We start from the raw sequence: 24,858 nt of genomic DNA, 5'->3' as shown, positions 1-24,858 counted from the left end.
GGAGGCACTGCACCACTTGGTTTCAGTCTTCGTATGACTTCCGGTGGAAATGGGGAGGCATTCAAAAGCGAAAACCGTCTTCCTTACCACCTTGTTGGTGGGGTCCTTACTGATCTTCCGGTACATACTATCATTCAGTAAGCTGTATATCTTATCATGGTAGTCGTCACGGGACATTAAAACAGTGGCATTACCTTTATCAGCAGGGAGAACCACCGTTTCGGTATCTTGGCGGAGCATACGTAGTGCAGTCCTCTCTGCCACTGATATATTGCTTCTTTGGGGGCGAGCCTTCATAACAGCTCGACAAGTTTCGCGTCTTATTTCATCTGCAGAATCCGTAGAGAGTGGTCGAACAGCTTCTTCAACGGCACTGATGAATGCAGGTATAGGCAAAACCTTTGGCGTGGGTGCAAAATTCAGTCCTTTGCTTAAGACCATCATCGTAGCGTCGTCCAAATCTCTATCCGTCATATTAATGACGGAGCGTCGAATGATACTTTCTTGCTGTGGAGATGGCTCAAGTCGGCTGAACTTTGCAGTCTGTCTTGATGTCGCTACCTCACGAACCCAGTCTGATTTGGCCCATGTTGTACCCTCTATCCAGTTCCAAGAGTCGCTGGGTAACTCCACAGACATCTTTAGGTGCAGACGATAAAGTTCTTGAGAAACAAGATCCAGCTTCCTTCGTGTAAATCGGATCCTCTCCTTAACGATAGCAGAACCAGCTTTAAATAAAATCTTATTCATGGAAGTCGATTTTATAAAATGTACTAACCTGTCAAACCTCGGAATTATGCCATGGTCACGGCACCTCAGTAAAAAACTTAAAGAGCTCAATAATCTCGCTCTCAAATGTCGTAGCTCGTCCAGTCGTCGAAAACATAAAATCATCTCCTCCCCGAAGAGGTACTTGATGTGAATCTTCAGGTTTTCGCGGCGCAAAGACTGCTCCATTAAATTTCGGGAATGCAGCCGCATAAATTCTGCTTCTTCTTCTAATATTTCGGCTGTATATCTCTCAGCCATCTTCAGAGAGAGCCGTACGACTGACGCTCCAGCGCTCGCTCCATCCTTTTATACTCGCGGACCGCGCCACTGCGCATGCGGCCACAGATGAACAAGGCGCCAGTGATGTTGATCGGCGGCAAAGACGTAACATATGCATGAGTTACTAAGGTACCTCTCTCTGAATCTTTAGATCTCATTGGAAAAAGTTTTGATAAGGAGATTTTAGCTTTGTTTCACCATGTGATGACCTCCACATGCTTTTTATTTAATAACGACTTTTTTTAACAGACTGACGGTGTTGCCATAGGTAGTCCTTTGTCACCCTTGGTGGCCAATTTATTTATGGAGGATTTCGAGGAGAAGGCCCTGGAGTCTGCTAGTTTGAAGCCTACAGTTTTTTGGAGGTACGTTGACGACACCTTTGTAGTGTGGCCCCATGGCGAGGACAAATTGCAGGACTTCTTAAACCATCTGAATTCCATCCATGGACAAATTCAGTTTACAATGGAAGTGGAAAACGAGGGATGTCTTCCATTTTTGGATGTCTTGGTTCGGCGTAAAGAAGATGGCACTCTGGGTCATGCAGTATATCGGAAACCGACCCATACGGACTTATATTTACGTGCAAATAGCTGTCACCATCCTTCGCAGACGAGTAGTGTTCTAAGAACTTTGGTACACCGAGCACACGTCATATCTGATGAAAGTAGTTTAAAAGACGAACTTTTACATTTGAAGAGAGTTTTTGAGGACAATGGGTATTCTCCACAACAGATACGTAGGGCACTACAAATAAAACCTAAGGTGTCCGTAAGCAATGGAGAAGATGACGAGGAAACATTTAAATCCATGGCTGTCCTGCCGTATGTGGGATGCCTTTCATCCAAAATAGGACGGATCCTCACTAAACATAAAGTAAAAGTGATTTTTCGTCTACCGGCGAAGATGGCTGCACTCCTGGGTTCCGTTAAAGATGACTTACTACTCCGCAAACCTGGAGTTTACAAAATACCATGTGAATGAGGCCTTTCATATATCGGACAAACGAATCGTACAGTTCAAGAGAGGTGTACGGAACATCGCAGGTACACTCGGCTCTTACAACCCAGTAAATCGGCCGTGGCAGAGCATTGTATTGATTCAGGTCACTCTATGGTATATGAAAATGTCGAAATTCTGACTTCTGTTTCATCTTTCTGGGACTCCGTAGTAAAAGAGGCCATTGAAATCCGCTTGGCGAAGAATTTAATTAATAGAGACAGCGGTTTCACATTAGATAGATCATGGAATCCGGCACTTTCAATATTGAACTTACAAAGACGTCGCTACAGTTCAGCTCCCAGTAATACATCGATCTCCCAGCATGGATCGAATGCGCAGCCACAGACGTAACTCATGCATATGTTACGTCTTTGCCGCCGATCAACATCACTGGCGCCTTGTTCATCTGTGGCCGCATGCGCAGTGGCGCGGTCCGCGAGTATAAAAGGATGGAGCGAGTGCTGGAGCGTCAGTCGTACGGCTCTCTCTGAAGATGGCTGAAAGATATACAGCTGAAATATTAGAAGAAGAAGCAGAATTTATGCGGCTGCATTCCCGAAATTTAATGGAGCAGTCTTTGCGCCGCGAAAACCTGAAGATTCATATCTATGTAAGGTTTTGCAGTTGTCGCAGTTAACTCATAACTGATGGTTTCCTATTGAGGAAGCCACAAAAGTATCATAATTTTCGTACGTGCAGTATCGAGACGTAACTGGTAAAAAAGAGTTCTACGTTAGGTTGTACTTTTCTTGTAGCTGAGTATTGTTCAGTGAGAGTACCTTCCAGTCTCTAGTGATAAACATAACAAACTGCACAAACTGCAGTAGTATGTATATGGGGCCTTTAGTGCAATGGGCCAAGCTTCCACCGCTAGGCCCCCCCACAGTCGTGGCTGTGCAGTCGCTGTTGGTGCCGGGAAATTAAAAAATGTAAAATAGTAGACGGTGAGAAATTTAAAAAATAGTTGGGAAATTTAAAAATCCAAATGGCAGATGGTGGAAAGTTAAAATATGTGGTAAATTAAAAAAATCAAACATGGAATTGGTGAGAAATTTAAAAATGGATGGGAAATGAAAAGAAAAACCAGTATGGCAGAATGGGGCCAGCTGTGACCATCCTACCCTCCCCATCCTCTCCATCTAGTGTTAAAGAAAACATCCCCCCTTTCCCACATTTACAGCCTATTAGGATGTAGTGTTCAAATGGAGCGTAGAATTGGAGACAAGTCGCATTATTTCTGTGAAAGTCAACAATATTTGAGCACGCATACAAACATGTGGTGTAATATTACTTATTGACTGAATTTCTCTCTCTCTCTCTCTATCACACACACACACACGCACACACACACACACACACACACACACACACACACACACACACATATATATATATATATATATATATATATATATATATCAATGTTGAGTGTGTTAATTGATGGTCAATTAGCTGGATACTGTTGGACTGGGACAATGAAGATCAGTATACAGGATGATCGCCATTATCTGCTCTCTATAGGGCTGTCTCAGTTCACGAGTTGTTTCCCCACAATGTTGTGGGCATCTTTGAAATCCACTAATGTACTGCAGTGTGTCTTGCAGTTTTTATAGTACTCCACCATGATGGCTACTAAACAAAACTATGATTACTACGAATTGAGCTGCAATTTTCTATCTTGTTGTAGTTTATCACATTTTCATGGATGACGAACTCCAGCACCAAGGTATTACAGGAAACTTCATCTTGCGTATGTACTTGTTGAATGCTTTGCAATGGTTGGGGTACAGATAAACCAACCTGCTATCTCTCGGTAAAAAAAATTGTGGGAAATATCTATTTTCCACTTTTCATAACATGTACAGCGGTATCTCAAGACACCACATAATTGGGCAGCAGTTACTGCTGCCCCTTGTGAAAAGATAACAGTCCGACCTGGATGCTGCTCGCCGTATCCTGGAGATTTAATACTGGCTAAGGTTATATCTGCATAGTTTTCGGCGGAAATGAACACGATTCGTCTCACACACACACACACACACACACACACACACACACACACACACACATCACTGATGGGTGAGTGCATTGAGTGCGTGCTGCTAAATATGCGAACTTTTCGCACAGTTTTTGCAACTATCTCTCAACCATACGCAACTTTCCTGACCTTTACTTTGTTTTGCGCAAAATACTACAATAGATACAAATTTTCGCGGGTTCATATTTGCTGTCGATTCAGTGGTAGTAGTAGTAATAGTAGCAGTAGTAGCTTTGTGCATCTGTAAATCTCCTTTTACAAGGATACAGGACATGTCAAAGTATTTACAAGTTTAGACCAATGTAAAATATACATATATATAAAATATACACATATATTTACAGAATTATAGTTAGAGAGAATCATTAGATGTACTCCTGGTATGCAATACTTATCTTACAAATAACTTAGTAAATAATGTAATGCCACACTGTTTACTCATATCCCACTATCAGACACTGCACACACTTTACACACATTGTTTCATTCACTCACTAGACACACACACACACACACACACACACATTCACACTGGTGATTTCTGGGCTATTTTCTGTACTGCAACTTCCCATTTGCTATTCTGAAAAGCTAAATCAGGATCTATCCATAATGAGTGAGATGTGGAGCTCAGAAAGAGGAGGATGTGTTAGTATTGTACTGTGCATAGCTTGGGGGTAAGTATTCCCGAAAGGAAAGAAAAAGGAAAAAAACATAAAGTGAAGGTGTGATGTGAAATTTTGGATGTTTTATAATCATTATTATTATTATTTATTTGTATAACATTTTTTTATCAAACCCTTACTCTGTTTTATCTAAGTAATCTTTCAATGTATGAAATGTACTGCATAACAGGTACTTTTTAGCTGCCTTTTTAAGTAAGTGTATTTTTTCAATTTCCTTTATCTCTTTTGGTATTTTATTGTACAATTTTATTCCTTGTAGAAAATGCTGTTTTGAGACTGATGTTTATTTTTTCTTGGTAAATACAAGTTGAGTCTATCTCTTGTTGCATGGCCAAGGACAGAGCTGTTTGTGCAGTAATTACCAATGTTAGTTTCGATATGTACAACTGACTGGTAAACGTATTTACATGGGGGAGTTAAAATCCATAGTGTTTTCAAGAGATCTTTACAATGAGCTCGACTAGTATTTTTGGTTATTCTTCTTGTGACTCTTTCCTGAAGTTTGAAAGCTGTGTTCATATTTTGTGCGTTTGTTCCCCAAAAAAGAATGCGATAGCTAAGAATTCAGTGAAAAACATGTAACTAAAGGCACTGCATGTTACATCTACATCTACATCTACGTGATTACTCTGCTATTCACGATAAAGTGCCTGGCAGAGGGTTCAACGAACCACCTTCAAACTGTCTGTCTACCGTTCTACTCTCGAACGGCAAGCGGGAAAAACGAGCACCTAAAATTTTCCGTGCGAGGCCTGATTTCTCTTATTTTACCGTGATGATCATTACTCCCTATGTAGGTGGGTGTCAACAGAACGTTTTCGCAATCGGAGAAGAAAACTGGTGACTGAAATTTCATGAGAAGACCCCGTCACAACGGAAAACGCCTTTGTTTTAATGATTGCCACTCCAATTCACGTATCATATCTGTGACACACTGATGATAGGATTCTAAGGGCATAAGATGCTGATGACATTCTGTTTGCAAGTACCTTTGTGTGTTCACAGCACTTCAACTGAGAATCAATCTTCATTCCTAGAAATTTTGCATTTGTTACACCATCTATAGAGGTGCCATCTACATTTAATTTAAAATGTCCATTCTTCCTCTTTAAACAGAAATTCATGGCATTAGTTTTCTTTATGTTGAATGTCACTTTGGACACCATTTAATGCGAGAACGTCATCATAATGATCATCTCCCAAATATTCACAGAAATTATCATGTTCTTCCTCATTGTAGGGGTATCGACCTCTTCCCTGACGGCTGCTCTTCCAAATCGCGCGCTGCCAGTTACGCCGCCGCATTTTGTACAACCGCCACAGCGGCACAAGGGCGATGCCACGAACGATTACGCCGCCGCCAATGAGATGCAAGCATCCCCTCTACGATCTTCAGCTGCGGGTCTGCTTACGTTTGAACACTCGTACACTGAACCCATTTTGTGCGTTTGCCAGTTGAATAATGTTTACAGGCTTTCATAGTGACAGACCTATGTCTTTAGTATCTGCATATATTTATACATTCAGATCTACTGTTAGCATCTGAAGCTACAAATACAACAACAAAGTAGTGTATTATATTTTACTATTTGATACTAGATGTAAAGAAATTTAATATCCGAATTCTCTGTTTATGATCAGCGTCCCTTCCTCGCTCCTTTATCAACTAAGGAACCACGCATTTTGCTAAGGAACACATAACAACGGTAATTATCTTCTGTCTCGTCTTATACTTCTTTTTCTTCTCGTGCTTCTGCTTTCATAAATGCTTTGTTGCCTTTGACTTCATCACCTACATCTACCGATGTGGATATCATCGTTTCTTATGTATAACCTCAGTTGGCGGGGAAGCTTTGCCTATGACCATTTTTAGCCTTGATCATTTTAGAATTTTGAAGATTCCATTTCCTTAACACTCTTAAAGAGGTATAACTTTGAACAATAGATAAAATAATCACAACGTTGCCGAATGTGAGTTATTAAGTCATCTCCCTCGTCATCCATAGTGAATAACTAATCATCCACAATTTCGCTGAAGATACAAATATAATGTCGTATACAATGTATGCGATTTGTACTTTGGTTAAAAAGTTAGGCTGCCAGTTTACCATTTGTCTCTGGAATTAATTTCTTTTGTGACTCTTCATCATCATCGTCATTACCTTCATCTTCCATATCGCATTCATTTTCTTCTTCTGGTTTAAAAAATACATTGTTTTCTTTCGCTCCATCTTCTTGTCTTGGTTTGTCTTCTTTAGAAATAAATGTTCCAATCTCTGTAGCAGTTAATGAACGTATTTAAATACATTGTGCAATACAGGGTCGGCCTCAGTTTGACATTTTGTACCATCGTCAGTTTCCTGCAGATATTTTCATACAGATTTCAAAATCCAACTCTTAGGACTATTCCTCTGTCCAGTGTAATTGGGAGCCATGTTGATAACTGCAGTGCTCAGTCAAAAGGGATAAAAGGTAACTGGCACATGGTGAACGGTAAATGATGATTGATAAATAGTGAATGATAAATAGCGAATGGTATTTGGTGAATTGTGAAACGTGGATGGTAAATGTTGAACGGTAAGCTGTAAATGGGCAATGGTGAATGGGAACCAGTAAATATTACCTATCTCACTACCTTGTTATTAAATTTCACACACACACAGACACACACACACACACACACATATATATATATATATATATATATATATATATATATATATATATATATATATATATATATATATATCCCCCATGAACCATGGACCTTGCCGTTGGTGGGGAGGCTTGCGTGCCTCAGCGATACAGATAGCCGTACCGTAGGTACAACCACAATGGAGGGGTATCTGTTGAGAGGCCAGACAAACGCGTGGTTCCTGAAGAGGGGCAGCAGCCTTTTCAGTAGTTGCAAGGGCAACAGTCTGGATGATTGACTGATGTGGCCATGTAACAATAACCAAAACGGCCTTGCTGTGCTGGTACTGCGAACGGCTGAAAGCAAGGGGAAACTACGGCCGTAATTTTTCCCAAGGGCATGCAGCTTTACTGTATGATTAAATGATTATGGCGTCCTCTTGGGTAAAATATTCCGGAGGTAAAATAGTCCCCCATTCGGATCTCCGGGCGGGGACTACTCAAGAGGATGTCGTTATCAGGAGAAAGAAAACTGGCGTTCTACGGATCGGAGCGTGGAATGTCAGATCCCTTAATCGGGCAGGTAGGTTAGAAAATTTAAAAAGGGAAATGGATAGGTTAAGGTTAGATATAGTGGGAATTAGTGAAGTTCGGTGGCAGGAGGAACAAGACTTCTGGTCAGGTGACTACAGGGTTATAAACACAAAGTCAAATAGGGGTAATGCAGGAGTAGGTTTAATAATGAATAGGAAAATAGGAATTCGGGTAAACTACTACAAACAGCATAGTGAACGCATTATTGTGACCAAGATAGATACGAAGCCCACACCTACTACAGTAGTACAAGTTTATATGCCAACTAGCTCTGCAGATGACAAAGAAATGTATGATGAAATAAAAGAAATTATTCTGATAGTGAAGGGAGACGAAAATTTAATAGTCATGGGTGACTGGAATTCGAGTGTAGGAAAAGGGAGAGAAGGAAATGTGGTGTCACCGCCAGACACCACACTTGCTAGGTGGTAGCTTAAATCGGCCGCGGTCCATTTAGTACATGTCGGACCCGCGTGTCGCCACTGTGTAATCGCAGACCTAGCGCCACCACCAAGGCAGGTCTCGTGATACGAGAGAGCACTCGCCCCAGTTGTACGAGAACCTAGCAACCGCCCAGTTGTACGAGAACCTAGCTACCGACCAGATGTACGAAGCCTTTCTCTCTCATTAGCCGAGAGACAGAATAGCCATCAGCTAAGTTAATGGCTACGAACTAGCAAGGCGCCATTAGCCATACAGTGATTGTACTTAAAGTCTTCTGTGTATCGTCAAGATCGATGTACCACAAGGAATGAGTAAAGTTAAGTATTAAACCTGCTCCGTACTTTTCTTCCTAACATTAATTACGTATCCTGTTCCAGTACTTCACGCCCGTCTGCGTTAGTCTAGCTTGCCTTTTCAGCCATCTCAACTTCACGGTGTCGGCCCAGCTACCGACACAACAGGAAACGTAGTAGGTGAATATGGATTGGGACTAAGAAATGAAAGAGGAAGCCGCCTGATAGAATTTTGCACAGAGCACAACTTAATCATAGCTAACACTCGGTTTAAGAATCATGATAGAAGGTTGTATACATGGAAGAACCCTGGAGATACTAAAAGGTATCAGATAGATTATATAATGGTAAGACAGAGATTTAGGAATCAGGTTTTAAATTGTAAGACATTTCCAGGGGCAGATGTGGACTCTGACCACAATCTATTGGTTATGACCTGTAGATTAAAACTGAAGAAACTGCAAAAAGGTGGGAATTTAAGGAGATGGGACCTGGATAAACTGAAAGAACCAGAGGTTGTACAGAGTTTCAGGGAGAGCATAAGGGAACAATTGAAACGAATGGGGGAAAGAAATACAGTAGAAGAAGAATGGGTAGGTCTGAGGGATGAAGTAGTGAAGGCAGCAGACGATCAAGTAGGTAAAAAGAACAGGGTTAGTAGAAATCCTTGGGTAACAGAAGAAATACTGAATTTAATTGATAAAAGGAGAAAATATAAAAATGCAGTAAACGAAGCAGACAAAAAGGAATACAAACGTCTCAAAAATGATATCGACAGGAAGTGCAAAATGGCTAAGCAGGGATGGCTAGAGGACAAATGTAAGGATGTAGAGGCTTATCTCACTAGGGGTAAGATAGATACTGCCTACAGGAAAATTAAAGAGACCTTTCGAGATAAGAGAACCACATGTATGAACATCAAGAGCTCAGATGGAAACCCAGTTCTAAGCAAAGAAGGGAAAGCAGAAAGGTGGAAGGAGCATATAGAGGGTCTATACAAGGGCGATGCACTTGAGGACAATATTATGGATGTGGAAGAGGATGTAGATGAAGATGAAATGGGAGATACGATACTGCGTGAAGAGTTTGACACAGCACTGAAGGACCTGAGTCGAAACAAGGCCCCCGGAGTAGACAACATTCCATTGGAACTACTGACGGCCTTGGGAGCGCCAGTCCTGACAAATCTCTACCATCTGGAGAGCAAGATGTATGAAACAGGCGAAATACCCTCAGACTTCAAGAAGAATATAATAATTTCAATCCCAAAGAAAGCAGGTGTTGACAGATGTGAAAATTACCGAACAATCAGTTTAATAAGCCACAGCTGCAAAGTATTAACACGAATTCTTTACAGACGAATGGAAAAACTAGTAGAAGCTGACCTCGGGGAAGATCAGTTTGGATTCCGTAGAAATACTGGAACACGTGAGGCAATACTGACCTTACGACTTACCTTAGAAGAAAGATTAAGGAAAGGCAAACCCACGTTTCTAGCATTTGTAGACTTAGAGAAAGCTTTTGACAATGTTGACTGGAATACTCTCTTTCAAATTCTAAAGGTGGCAGGGGTAAAATACAGGGAGCGAAAGGCTATTTACAACTTGTACAGAAACCAGATGGCAGTTATAAGAGTTGACGGACATGAAAGGGAAGCAGCGGTTGGGAAGGGAGTAAGACAGGGTTGTAGCCTCTCCCCGATGTTATTCAATCTCTATATTGAGCAAGCAGTAAAGGAAACAAAAGAAAAATTTTTAGTAGGTATTAAAATCCATGGAGAAGAAATAAAAACTTTGAGGGTCGCCGATGACATTGTAATTCTGTCAGAGACAGCAAAGGACTTGGAAGAGCAGTTGAACGGAATGGATGGTGTCTTGAAGGGAGGATATAAGATGAACATCAACAAAAGCAAAACGAGGATAATGGAATGTAGTCGAGTTAAGTCGGGTGATGCTGAGGGTATTAGACTAGGAAATGAGACACTTAAAGTAGTAAAGGAGTTTTGCTATTTGGGGAGCAAAACAACTGATGATGGACGAAGTAGAGAGGATATAAAATGTAGACAGGCAATGGCAAGGAAAGCGTTTCTGAAGAAGAGAAATTTGTTAACATCGAGTATAGGTTTATGTGTCAGGAAGTTATTTCTGAAAGTATTTGCATGGAGTGTAGCCATGTATGGAAGTGAAACATGGACGGTAAATAGTTTGGACAAGAAGAGAATAGAAGCTTTTGAAATGTGGTGCTACAGAAGAATGCTGAAGATTAGATGGGTAGATCACATAACTAATGAGGAAGTATTGAATAGGATTGGGGAGAAGAGAAGTTTGTGGCACAACTTGACCAGAAGAAGGGATCGGTTGGTAGGACATGCTCTGAGGCATCAAGGGATCACCAATTTACTATTGGAGGGCAGCGTGGAGGGTAAAAATCATAGGGGGAGACCAAGAGATGAATACACTAAGCAGATTCAGAAGGATGTAGGTTGCAGTAGGTACTGGGAGATGAAGAAGCTTGCACAGGATAGAGTAGCATGGAGAGCTGCATCAAACCAGTCTCAGGACTGAAGACCACAACAACAACAATATATATATATATATATATATATATATATATATATATATATATATGTGTGTGTGTGTGTGTGTGTGTGTGTGTGTGTGTGTGTATGTGTGTATGTGCGTGCACAAGATATTTCCACAGTAAAATTTAAACTTTCCGCCTCTACCTCATTACTAAATGTCAACTCAAAACTCTACCTTAAAGGCATCTCAACTTTATAATCCATGTTCATAAAATGTATAAATGCTTGAGATCTTGAGCTTTTTAGTCATTAATATAAGCACACACACATACACACAGACACACACATACACATACAGTAAGGGCATCTCTGCGGACCCTCTTAGTGAGACAGAGAGAGAGAGAGAGAGAGAGAGAGAGAGACCAGAGCAGTGCATTATCTCTAGACGTCGCTGTTGTCGTGATAAGAGATACAGCGAGTTGCCTCTGTTATGAGTGTGGGAGAGAGACTTGCTAACATTAGGTTGCATGAAACAAACAGCAACAGAGAGAATGGGAAGGAGAGAAACTCTAACGAAAAAATATTAAATGTAATTTGATTATAAAATATTTTTCATAGAATGTTTTTTCATGGAATATATTCACATTCAATTGCCTTAATGGAATGTTTTTACACTCTCTGAGCAGTTACAATGGATTCACATTCAATTGTCTTAAATGCAACGTTTTTTCACTCTCTGAGCAATTACAATGGATCACTAAATTTTCACCGATATAATGAGAGCGTGAGTTTAATCAGAATGTTAGTATTCACCTCAACTAACAATTTAAAATTGCAATCTGCAGTTTACATTATTTACTTTTCACCAGTGTTTACATTTTGACAGGTATTTACATTATTTACAAACATCATCATCTTCATCGTTATTCACACATTAGCGACATCAGGTCAATGTATCTAACTGACCCAGAAGTACCGAACGTTTATCGCGTTGTGGAGGTATTGTAAGTTTATATTGTTTAAAAGTAGAATAAAATCATGCTCCCTAGACTGAACAGTCGATCGTCCTCTACAGTCATTCGGACTTCCAAGACAAGCACACAATGCCTGTAGTAGCCAGGCGTTAACCGATTTGTAGAAGTTTGTTTTTTGCCATTTGCTCTGCAAACTATGCACCCATACTCAGCTTCGAGAGCATACATATTTGCTCGTAGGTGAACAATTTTTGCCATATGTTAACATTACGTTCTTCTTTCATCAAGCCAACCTCTTCCTTATTGACACGTGGGGTACTATAATCATCATTATTACCAGAGTACGTTGATGTTATGAACCGTTTGCCAACTTAACTCGTGATATCCTTACTGATATGTGACGTTTTAACGTGGTTTATTAGGCTTTCAGTGGCTGTGTGAACAGTTTGCGTGATTTAATTGAAATTTACTTAATGTATATACATAGTGAAAGTCGAAACGAAACGTTTTCGAAATATCTATAATGTTCATTACTACTGCAATAGAATTATCGAAGACTACATTTTATTTTCTGAGACTACATTTTTATTAAAAATGGAATTTCGTTTGGCAATTAAAGCGGCTGCCCCATATCCTCCTACCCATGGTGTTACTAAATGTGTGTGTAGCATCTTCCGCAGATTTTGCATGTTTTATCCAAACACACAATCAATCAGCTGTATTAAAAAGTTCATCTTGAAGTCGTTGCTTGTACTCATGCGTTTTTGTGGACTAATGCTAATGTATGGTTTTATCCTGTGAGATTGCCAAAGTGATAAAATCTTTCGAATATTCTTTAAAGTCACTTTACGTTTCTAACACTGTTTCAGACGTCTGTAATGAATTACATACTTTGTTTTGTGATATGAAGTTTGGAAACTATTTCTTTAATTTGTTACTACTGGGTAGTGGCACTACTTATTCTGGGCGTAAGGATAAGATCATAAGTAAGTCGTGAGTTCTGTGGGGGCATCCGAGATCCACTTCTAACCTGCATCCTACGTTCGAACAGTCAGGTATGCTAGAGGTCTAGAGATAGTTAATCAAAATTCGGTACCAGAAGGTGCTGCAACATCGCCCAGGAGTGTGCGTTATTCGCATCAAGGTATATGATGTAAGATTCGTCCATTTCGTCATCATAATCGAAAATGAATCTGTTGTTGGCAACTGCGAGTGTGCAAGAACAATGGCCAGTTCTGCCGCAGAAGCATCTCTTAACAAATTAGAGTTCTTCGATACTGGTAATGATTTGTATTTCCAGTTTAGTAATTTTTAGCAAAACATCCCTTGTCAAGCATGTTAAAGTAATATAATGCTCTAGAGCTAACTGACAGGCCCTAATGAAAAACAGAAACAAAAAATAAATAAAAATTCGAAAGCATCAACAAGGATTTTTTGAACTTATCATGATTTTATTTAGATTCCTACCATCTGCCACCTTGGATTTTTAAGTATGCCGATAATTTCTAAATTTTTCTCCAAATATAAACCCAAGAATTCTGGAAGTGCTTTACGCTTGAAAGAATTCCATGCATTACAAGCTCTTTCGTCTTCGCCCTATGTTATCGTTTCGCCCGTTAACTCTTTGAATACCAGTGCCTAGTGACTGAAACCACCATTTAATTATTATTATTATTATTATTTCTAAGTACCATAATTTATTTCACGAAAGCACGTATGCCGTGGCAAGACTGACATCTAGTGGTACACTGAGGTACTTACATCAACGTAAGTAACAGTCACCATACAGCGTTCGAGGCAACAGTTAGCGTAGAGATTGTGCTACGTAATTTTAGGAGATTGTGATGTGGGAGTTTCTTTTAGAGTGGTCATTTTAGAGGAGATCATTAACACTGAAAGAAAGTATGTCTGAAGTTACTGTAACTTATAAACTTGAGTTTGTACTGCCACTTTTATGAGTGGTTTCGAATCGAAGTCACTGGAGCTTTGATACAGAATTTATTACATTTTAGGTCTACGTTTGCATGTTCCTTATGAGTATAATCTGTTTTAGCATTATTAGTTCATAGAGGTTTCGAGACGTGGGACTGTGTCGAGGAAAAATGCCAATTTGCTTTCAGATACATCACATGAAATGAGGGGTGGTTGAAAACTGTCCGTCCTGATATTTCCAGAATGAAACAACCTCCTTAAAACAATTGATTATTCTCTTTTAGCCTGCTTTTTATTATATTTCTTGCTCACTATGATAATGAAAACGGTTTTGAGAAAAAATTTAAAATTATTTTTCAACGTGAAACCACCAAGTTACAAGTGAGTGGTTACTTTTTGCCAATGTCTTCGTGTATTCCTTACTTATTATGTTAACAGAGATTAGTAATGTGTAAAACTTTCCATTTTTTCGTGGTAGTGGAACTGAAAGGGTTAATAAACTTTGATACTGAGGGCAAGCGAGCTTCCAGCAGAAACGATGTATTTTTCACATACAATAAACTAACTTCTGGTGATCTGGATTAAACTGTCGATTGTCGGGAAACGTGCTCTCATTGTCTTTCGTTTAGCAGAGACCTGGTATGCTGTGCAGGTTTCAAGGGAATCAAAAAAACTTTGCGAATCGATATATCAGAATTTTATGTTGCAGTAGTGCTCTTGGTGCGCCAATGAAACACTTTTCGTGAAATATTAACATTTTTCCATATTCTGTGACAAAATAGAAACGCTTCTAGGACTTAATTTAATTTATCTGTCGCTATGTGGTTGGCCTTGATTCGCAAATTGTTCGTGATCATGAAATCTCCAGCATTATTGTCCATATTCTGCAATGTGATGGGCACTGCATAGTGATGCATGCAGTTCGCATTCCAACTAGGATGTGCCACGCTTTTGTAAACACTGGTGATTTGTCGGTGTATTTTACGTCACCTTCTTCAGTTTCCTGAAAATACTGAAAATCTCTGCTGAGCAAGTCTTCCTCGGTGCTTATTACCTCATCACTATTTAGTAAAATGGTGCTCACATTCTCAACAGTTGCATACAGCTGTTCATTTAACCATTCAGTGCAATCAGTACATATGTCCAATGTAAACTTTTAATATTCCTGTTCATAGCCACAGTGAAAGCACCACGCAAAGTTGATTGCTTAATGCAAGTGCAGCTGATCGGAGTACCAACCAGAGTTAGTATTATGAACCAGAAATTGGTTCAAATATACGTTCCATATCAGCACAAATTACAAAAGTTCATTTCAGTTTGTTGATGAATTTTGCCAATTTTACAAACTTGTTCTTGCCAGTAGAAAACATACTGGAAACTGGTTTAAACAGTGGACAGTCAACTGGATGTGTATCTTACTTTTCCTAGGAATGAAAATAACACGAACAACACAATTTTTTTGTATAACTGAAATCAGACATACCTTTATTACAAACCTACATAATTAATAGATATACATATTCAGAATACATATTTATCGTGCTTTTTGATGTGCGTAGTACAACGCTAAATCCTTTGTCTTCGACGACCATCCATCCACAGTGTGAAAACTGGATGCCATAGACATTTAAAGAGAGCACTCATTCTGTTGTTCGCAAATGTGAAAATGTTTGAGCTCTGTATCTTTTAGAAATATAATTTGTTTGCACTTGGAAAACGTTTAAGCATACTTCCTGCATTCAGTTTTACAAGATAAAATCCGGCAGAGCTTACCACTTAAAAGAAGCATCGTTATATGACCGAAATTTTATTACAGAATGTTTATTTGCTAGTACTTCTGCCAGTTTCATGTATATGCCTGAATGAAATCCCTTGTTTTCACTAACAGTTTCCTGCAGCTGAACTATTTCCTTCGTTGCCCACTAGCCTGCTTTCATTAAACCAGTATATATTTGACTCAGAAATGCTGACCTATTGAAGGTCATCTAATTCAATGTGTTTTTCTGGCTGTTCACCCATTATGCTAATACTATTTGTTACTCGACAAACTTCAGCTTAACAGGGTCTTTTTACCCTGCTGACTCTACGCTGCTGCTGCCTCTGTTTCTTGTGGATTTTGCAGCTGCTCTATCAGGACTACTGTACTAGACCGCAGATTCCGTCCTGGTTCTTTGATTTTAAAACAATGATCATGAAAATCTGTATCAAAATATCAGTACTTATTTGTATTATCACACGAAATCCGACACTTAAATAGAATTCCAGAGGACGGGGCTTACTAGATGTGAAACACTACACGTAACTGCATTGACGGGGTGCCTACTGCTGGGCAATATTACAGCAGGGGTGGCAGCTAGCAGCTGGCTAAGTGTTACAGTTGGTATGACGTGTATTAAGATATTACACGCGCAGCACCGAACAAACTGTGTCCACTGAAATGCGAGGTTTTCCTAATCTGTTCTCCACCACCATTAGAAGAGATTCAACTTGCATGTTCGTGAGACCGAATCTCGTGGACATATCTCGGGCCTTAGAGGTCGTCTTTCTTTGACACGTGGCAAACAACCACAGGATAGAAAACTAGCCTACTACTGCTAAGTAATCATATTTTTTCTTGCCAATTCATAATGGTGGCATAGTAGGAAAGCTGGAAGAAGCACGGCAGTATGTTTGTCGTTCTCAGAGAAGACGTCACAGTCGTGAACTATCAAAGTCTGCAGTGTTCCCACCCAGCGGTCTGCAGCGTCATAGTGATGCACTTCCCGTGAATTGATTATCATTGTCACACTCACTAGCATCCAGTCAGTTCGTCATCACTGCCGTCACCCAGTAGTGTGTGTTAGTGTGTGAGAGGGTGGATGTGTTTATCTGTGTGTGTGGGCGTGTGTTCGTGTGTGTGTGTGCAATTCAGAGGCAAATAAAAATTTTAATTTTGCATTACTTAAATTCTGAGGTAAATGTCTTACAGAAGTATCATTCACGTTCACTGAAATACTGCAACTAGAAAGCAGTTTTAAGCACCATAATCATATTACTCTAAGGTCTGAACACAACTTTGACTTTCACAGTAATAAAGTAACTTCACAACATTTTTACACATAATTTTAGTTATGTAAGAGGCATGTGCATACACCTTTGCCTTTCACTGAACTAATGTAACTTGGTACCATTTTATGTCTTCCATGAAAATGATGCTACTTGGCGATGTTTTATACTACATTCTGATTGGGTAGAGAGAAGGATTTTTTAGTAATTTAATGTGAGTAGAGACAAAGAGGAAGGGACGTGGGGATTCATAACCCAAATTGGCTAGTTCCACCATCTTGGATTCTTTGAATTTCCTCCTTGTTTTAATTTTCCAACTACTGTCATATTTGATTTTTTGAACTTACTATCATTTTATTTAGATTCTTACCATGTATGATGCCGGATTTTTAAGTATTTGGCTAATTTTTAAATTTCTCTCCATCCACAGTATCGAATTTTTTATGTTCCCTCCGCGACCAGCTACTGGAGATCGATGAATGACAACTGTCGGACATTTGAACAATGTGCCAAAGTCGACACTGATATAATACACGTTACGAATTATCATATCCCGTCTAATTCGCTTAATTATTCTCCTGGATGACAATTCGAGCTGTATGCGGACATGCAGAAAGCTCTTCACTGCTGTAGTGGAATATCCTTTTTCTGTGTCACCGTAGTAATTAGTAAAATGACATAGGGCTCGCTTTGCCTCAACTGCCCATTGAGGGTAAACCCAAAAATTACGAGTAAAACCTTTGATCTTACAACGCCGTTTTGACACAGCGGCAACTGGGAATGTCATTTATACAGACGGGCAGACAATGCTGGAATGGTCAGCGTCTACTCATATGCTGCTGCTCTATTTTAGTATGTTTGTGTAGAAACGGAATACATTGAATTTTTCATGAAATTTTCAATTTTCAGACACAATAATAAATCTGCAAATAACAGTCTTGCTATTTATGACATATTAACTCTGCACAGTAATGTCAACTGAAAATGTTTATATGACGGCGCTAGCGTATGAAACCTCTATGAGAAGAAAGGTTTGGCGCTTATTCACTGAAACAGTAAACCAATCATTTATATCGTCACTGTCATTTCAGGTTAATAAGCGAGCGTAATGTTTGTTATGAAACTATCTGTAGAATCAATTGCTACCCGAGTATTGACAATTCTGACAAAAGCTAATTACAAGTTATGTCGCTTTCAAACTCACCTTCAGTGGCAGTTTGAAAACCACGGTACAAAACTAAAATGCACTGAAGATACTATCCATCTCTTTTATTCGTCATATAAAGTCACTGTATATGAGATCATGTGCACAAAGAAGTCATTTCATGTGCAAATTCTGCTACAACTGATGAGCTGAAAATTGTCTTCATTCAGGTTTTGTTGAGCGTTACCATTTACGGTAATTGTTAATTTCGTACAAAATTAATTCTAAGATCTCTCATTCCGCACTGCTGTTAAAAATGGTGGTAGTTGGGTTATAGATTAGCAGCATCTGACTACGCAGCACCCATTCCAGTACCGTCTGCTTATTTGTATCATTGCAGATGCTGTGTAGCACTTGTGCGTAAACGCGACTCCTAGCTCCAATTTCTGTTCATTTAATGATTTGGTCTCATTGAACTTTTAGTAGTGGCATTGTGTTGTTATTGTGGTCTTCAGTCCTGAGACTGGTTTGATGCAGCTCTCCATGCTACCCTATCCTGTGCCAGCTTCTTCATCTCCCAGTACTTACTGCCACCCACATCCTTCTGAACCAGCTTAGTGTATTCATCTCTTAGTCCCCCTCTACGATTTTGACCCTCCACGCTGCCCTATAATACTAAATTGGTCATCCCTTGATGCCTCAGAACATGTCCTACTAACCGGTCCCTTCTTTTTGTCAAGTTGTGCCACATACTCCTCCCCAATTTTATTCAATACTTCATTATTAGTTATATGATCTACCCATCCAATCTTCAGCATTCTTCTGTAGCACTACATTTCAAAAGCCTCTATTCTCTTCTTGTCCAAACTATTTATCGTCCATGTTTCACTTCCATACATGGCTACACTCCATACAAACACTTTCAGAAACGACATCCTGACACTTAAATCTATACTCGAAGTTAACAAATTTCTCTTCTTCAGAAATGCTTTCCTTGCCATTGCCAGTCTACATTTTACATCTTCTCTACTTCGACCATCATCAGTTATTTTGCTCCCCAAATAGCAAAACTCCTTTACTACTTTAAGTGTCTCATTCCCTAATCTAATTCCCTCAGCATCACCCGACTTAATTCGACTACATTCCATTATTATCGTTTTGCTTTTGTTGATGGTGGGGAGGCTTGCGTGCCTCAGCGATGCAGATGGTCGTACCGTAGGTGCAACCACAACGGAGGGATATCTGTTGAGAGGCCAGACAAACGTGTGGTTCCTGAAGAGGGGCAGCAGCCTTTTCAGTAGTTGCAGGGGCAACAGTCTGAATAATTGACTGACCTGGCATTGCAACACTAATCAAAACGGCCTTGCTGTGCTGGTACTGCGAACGGCTGAAAGCAAGGGGAAACTACGGCCGTAATTTTTCCCGAGGGCATGCTGCTTTACAGTAATGTTATTATACTTGCAATATTGAAACTTACTGAACATTACCGGTGAAGAGGTGAGAGCGCGAACAGGTTGATCCCTAAATAACGCACTAACAGTTCACGTGGACTTCGCAGATGGATGCCTAGGTACAAATCGCAAGCTCTTGGCCACTCACCTTGAATCTTGCAGAAATGTTCGTCACTTGCAGTAGAAGCAGTACACGCAACCGTAGATTCTTTTAAGTGGTCATTGACGACTGTTGATGAAAAGACAGCAAAGATTTAGGCTCCTATTCGATAACGGACCACCAGATAATACACGTACAACTGTTAGGGGATAGCATGTCTTAGTACGCATGTTGGGCACACTTGGTTACATGTAGCAGCCACAACATTAACTCAGCTTATCGTAGCAATTTCACAAGAAACTCACATATAAGACTAAAATGAAGCACTCTCACCATTTAGACACTATTTCTAAAGCTCTGTGTTACGCACAGACTGGCGTCAATGAAGTTACTTCTGTACCGACGGCCTCTGTTGACCTACCCTGTCTCTTTCCGACTGTTTGATCAAGTAACACAGGCGATCTCTGTTCTCTGCCACGAGCCTATCTTAAGATTTTCATTTTCGTATAAATTTTCGAAGCAACCAATGTCAGACAAGAATGAGTTTCTGTGTGCTCCTCACAAGATAGTCCATGGTTTCAGAATGAATGACAGCACAGAAGGTTCTCCTTCAGTTACACATCATCTGGTCCGACCAAGCCAGTTCCACACTGTACGGTGTTAAATATCGTTTCCTTCTCTCCCCGGTGTGCTAGATCTTCTGTAGTCACCTTGGACGCCTTATAGCTGCCAGGGAGGCGGGAGGGTTTTTATTTGTTTGGCCTGAACGTGATATGCCGATCATTCTTCAACCCTCATAAACGGGTAGTGGTTGAAGTCAGGTAGGCTCATTTTAAGAGCGAAATACTTTCTGCGTCTGCCGGTGTTTTCTAGCAGCTCAGGCAGCACATTACACGGGCGCTGTTAGTCCCTGGAAGATATCTACATTCTGCTGCTGATTCCGACTGGCTGGAAGGCCTCGATGCTAAATAGTTGCATCTAGCGTTTTGGGTGTCGTGAATTGGGGAATCTGGCCGAAACACCTTGAGCGGTGAACATATCGTTTGTCTTATGGGATGAGGCTTGGTTCTCATGGTTTAGTTCAGACATCAGGAAGAGGTGATACTCAATGATCAACCGAAATATTCCTAGTAGTCTGCGCTGTTGGGAATTGTGTAAGAGTGTTCCCATGCTTGGGTGTGCACTTTTCGGTTGTGCCTTTCCTGCGTTCTAGGCGTGTGTTGCAGTCTACTGAATGCGGAGATGTTCCTTAGGTAAAGAACAGAAATTAGGTTTTCGAGCCAAATAGTTTGCTAGACAGAGCTGATTAGTGAACGAAACGGACTTGGCGACGTTTCCACTGAAATAAATAAATTTATTAGGTTCTGTGGACATTAGAGCATGTTGTTTTCGTGCCATTCTTTCCCTTGATAAAATTGTACCGCTGTTTTGTTGCTGTAGAGATTATTTGCGTGAGTTGATAGGTGCCATTTGTAGCTTGTATACCGAACTGTGAGCGATGAACGTATTCTATAGGGGTGCTCGGATATCGGGATGACTCTGAAATAAATTGGATTGCTGTAGGGCTTTTAATTATTGACTCTGGAATGATGAAAGGTTTATAATTGGTTCGGAAATCAATGTGACGCTGTCTCCCTTATTTAGGCTGTTGCGCAGCACTGCAGGGAATTAATCGAAGTTTGCCATTAAATGTTTCCGATTGAACACAGAGTGTTAAGGGAGTAGGGACAAACACTGTAATCATTGGTATCTTAATAGTATTATTTATCAACTTCAGTGTGTTAATTGTTTTTTCTCTGCATCTAACAGTCTTCAAACGAAAACATCACATAATTTGCTGCATGATGTTTCCTTCACAGCCTAACTGCGCTGTGAAATTGACTACACTGATCAGAGTAGACTGCCTATTTTGCGTCCATGCATCCAAACTTCAATACCTGACCTGCTGTCGAGTCGAAAATAAAAATTCATGGCTTGCTTGCGCCACAAATACTTGGAGGTCTAACCAACCTGAAAACACACTACTCATAACAGCTAAAATCATTAGTTTGCAATTGAGGCAAATGTTAATATAACGTTGTTCAGTACACTGTCCTCAGTCACCAAAAAATACCCTCACTTATGCCCCTTATACCCTGTATGTAGAGCAGCACGTCGCTTTATTTGTCTCGCGCATCGCACACCGCCAAGAGAACACGGATGAAAAGAATGTTTCGCATTTATTATTTTATCAAACTGATCTTGTTCAAGGACACAGATAGTTAACCATAAATATATAATAGCTAGAAACATAGTGTTAGGAAGAGGTATTCCTCTAAATCAGTGAACTGCTTCGTTCATGTCTGCATCCAGTTCTGATTGTCCTCTAAGAAATTACTTAGAGAATCTCAAGAGGTAAGAAACATAACAGTTAGAACCGTTTGCTCCCCTTTCTATATGTCATCAGCACATAAAATGTTATTTAAATTGACGTCACCATCTAAGTCATATTCAACTCTAAGTAAATTATTATTTCATGTGGAAGACTGTTCTGGTACTTAGACATCAATATCATTTAAATTAACGTCACCATCTGAGTCATTTTCAGCTTTAAGTAGACTATTATTTCATAAGGTTACCTTCCATTCGGATAGCGGTTGCACTCAGCGTCTGTTATATTGACTTGTAAATTAGAGATTGCATCAGTCAGTCGTCCTTTTTAAATTTCATTATTCATAATAAAATTTGAAAAGGATGACTGATTGCTGCAATCTATAATTTAGAAGTATTATTTCATGTGGAAGATTGTTGTGGTACTTAGGCGTCAATAAATCTCGCTTGATTATTTTGATAAGGTAGAGCTGACATTAATTTGAAACCATAAGTAACTAAATTAAGGCTTGACTGTGTCGCCTATGAGGTGATGCGTAGAAACTCCGCCCATAAAGGCTTTTGCGAGACCCATATTGTCCTTTCCGTTTCTCGCAGTCTCAAGTTTGCTGCAAACTGCAAAGCTCATTCATCTTCAGTTTTATTGACAAAGCAGCACCTTCAGTTAGGTTGCAAGAACTACTAGTACATAGATCTAGTGCCTTTATTTATTATAGGTGGTAATGTGTCAGAATGTCATATTCGACCATAATTGTCATCGATTTGTGTTTCTTTTGGCAATATTTCTTGACAAACACTTCTCCTTTCATGTTATCTGAAGTTCAAATCTAGCTTGCGCTGATCTCGTGCTTTTTTTGCGCTTATTCGAATCCAGTTTTTCAGATATACCACGTGTTTAGCTCAAACGTTTTACTTTTTGATTTGTAACTTTCTGTTATGTGTATGTTACCAAATTTCTCTGTAGCTGTTCACGTATTCCATTCAGTACAGTATCGTCGTCAATATTTTACGTTACCCTCATCTGTGGTGGCGCCAGTTGTTTTAAATTCAAAAAACATCGACTGATCCAAAGTATTATCTACCCGTATTATGTACAGTACTACAGAGAATCACATTAAGAAAAGCAAATTTAATCTGGTGAATGGCCTTTTCACTTTGCAGTGCAGTATTTTCAAGAAGACATGCGACATGACTGCCATTGAAGAGCAAGGATGCCCCAATAGGCCATCTTGCTGCTGGTCTATGACGCTCTGGTTCTAGTTAGTTAATTTCAGTTTTACTCGTAACCATATTTTAGTCCCTAATCTTAGTTTCAAAACTGATGATAAATCTTGTTGGCATATTCTTTTCGTACTTTGGCCCTCGTTGAAGTTGGTATCTGTCTGCAGTGCTCTTCTGAAGAATAAACTGCGCTACGAAAGTATGAGATGGTTTGAAATCTCCCGAAAACCAAATCGGCAGTGCTGCCAGCGTAACTGAGAGCTGCAAACAATGTAGATTATGTTTGGCTACTCTCCACTTCGTGCAGTGCTGCGGAATTATCATGTTAAATTTTTTAAATGTTTTACTGTCACTTTGATTCTGAACTATCCTCCATGAACATATGATATTGTCTTACTAAATGTAAGCCTCAGCTTTCGAGTCAAAGAAGGCCATTCCTCGTAAAAATTAAAGGTAATCTCATCTTTTGCATAGTGAATCGCCTTATTGAGAAATGGGGAAATGAAAGTGCTCAGTACTGCAATTGACAGCTAGATCAGAGGTAACGTGGTCACACTTTAAAGTGAAGGCTGTACTAGCACTGAATTCAAATCTCGCTGGAGACAACATTGTTATCATTTACACACAACAAATTAAGTTTTGCATCACCTTGCTTCCGTGAGTTCCGGAATCCATACATAACATTGGAATAGAGATCAACACAAACACAGCGAGACCTTCAGACTTGGTGGTCCCGTTAGCTGTACACACCGGTCCCTCTAATACTCAGTAACACTGATGCATGCCTGTGATCGTCGTGGTCTACTATCCACAAGTTCATCAAGGCACTGTTGGTCCAGATTGTCCCACTCCTCAACGGCTATTCGGTGTAGATCCCTCGCAGAGGTTGGTGGGTCACGTCGCCCTTTTCAACCTATCCCAGGCATGTCCGATAGGGTTCATGTCTGGAGAACATGCTGGCCACTCTAGTCGAGCCAGGTCGTTATCCTGAAGGACATCATTCACAAGATGTGCACGGTGGGGTCGCGAATTGTCGTCCATGAAGGCGAATGCCTTACCAATATGCTGCCAATATATCGGTCGGAGGATGGTGTTCATGTATCGCACAGCCATTGCTGCGCCTTCCATTACCACCAGCGGCGTACGTCGGCCACACATAACGCCACTCCAAAACAGTAGGGAACCTCCACCTTGATGCACTCGGTGGACAGTGTGTCTAAGGCGATCAGCCTGACCGGATTGTCTCTAAACACGTCTCCGACGGTTGTCTGGTTGAAGGCATATGCGACACTGATCGGTGAAGAGAATGTGATGCCAATTCTGAGCGGTCCAGTCGGCAATTTGTTGGACCTGCATAGTGTC

Source organism: Schistocerca americana, chromosome 1 (assembly GCF_021461395.2).
Source record: "Schistocerca americana isolate TAMUIC-IGC-003095 chromosome 1, iqSchAmer2.1, whole genome shotgun sequence".
Lineage (NCBI taxonomy): Eukaryota > Metazoa > Arthropoda > Insecta > Orthoptera > Acrididae > Schistocerca > Schistocerca americana.
This window is presented reverse-complemented; position numbering follows the sequence as displayed.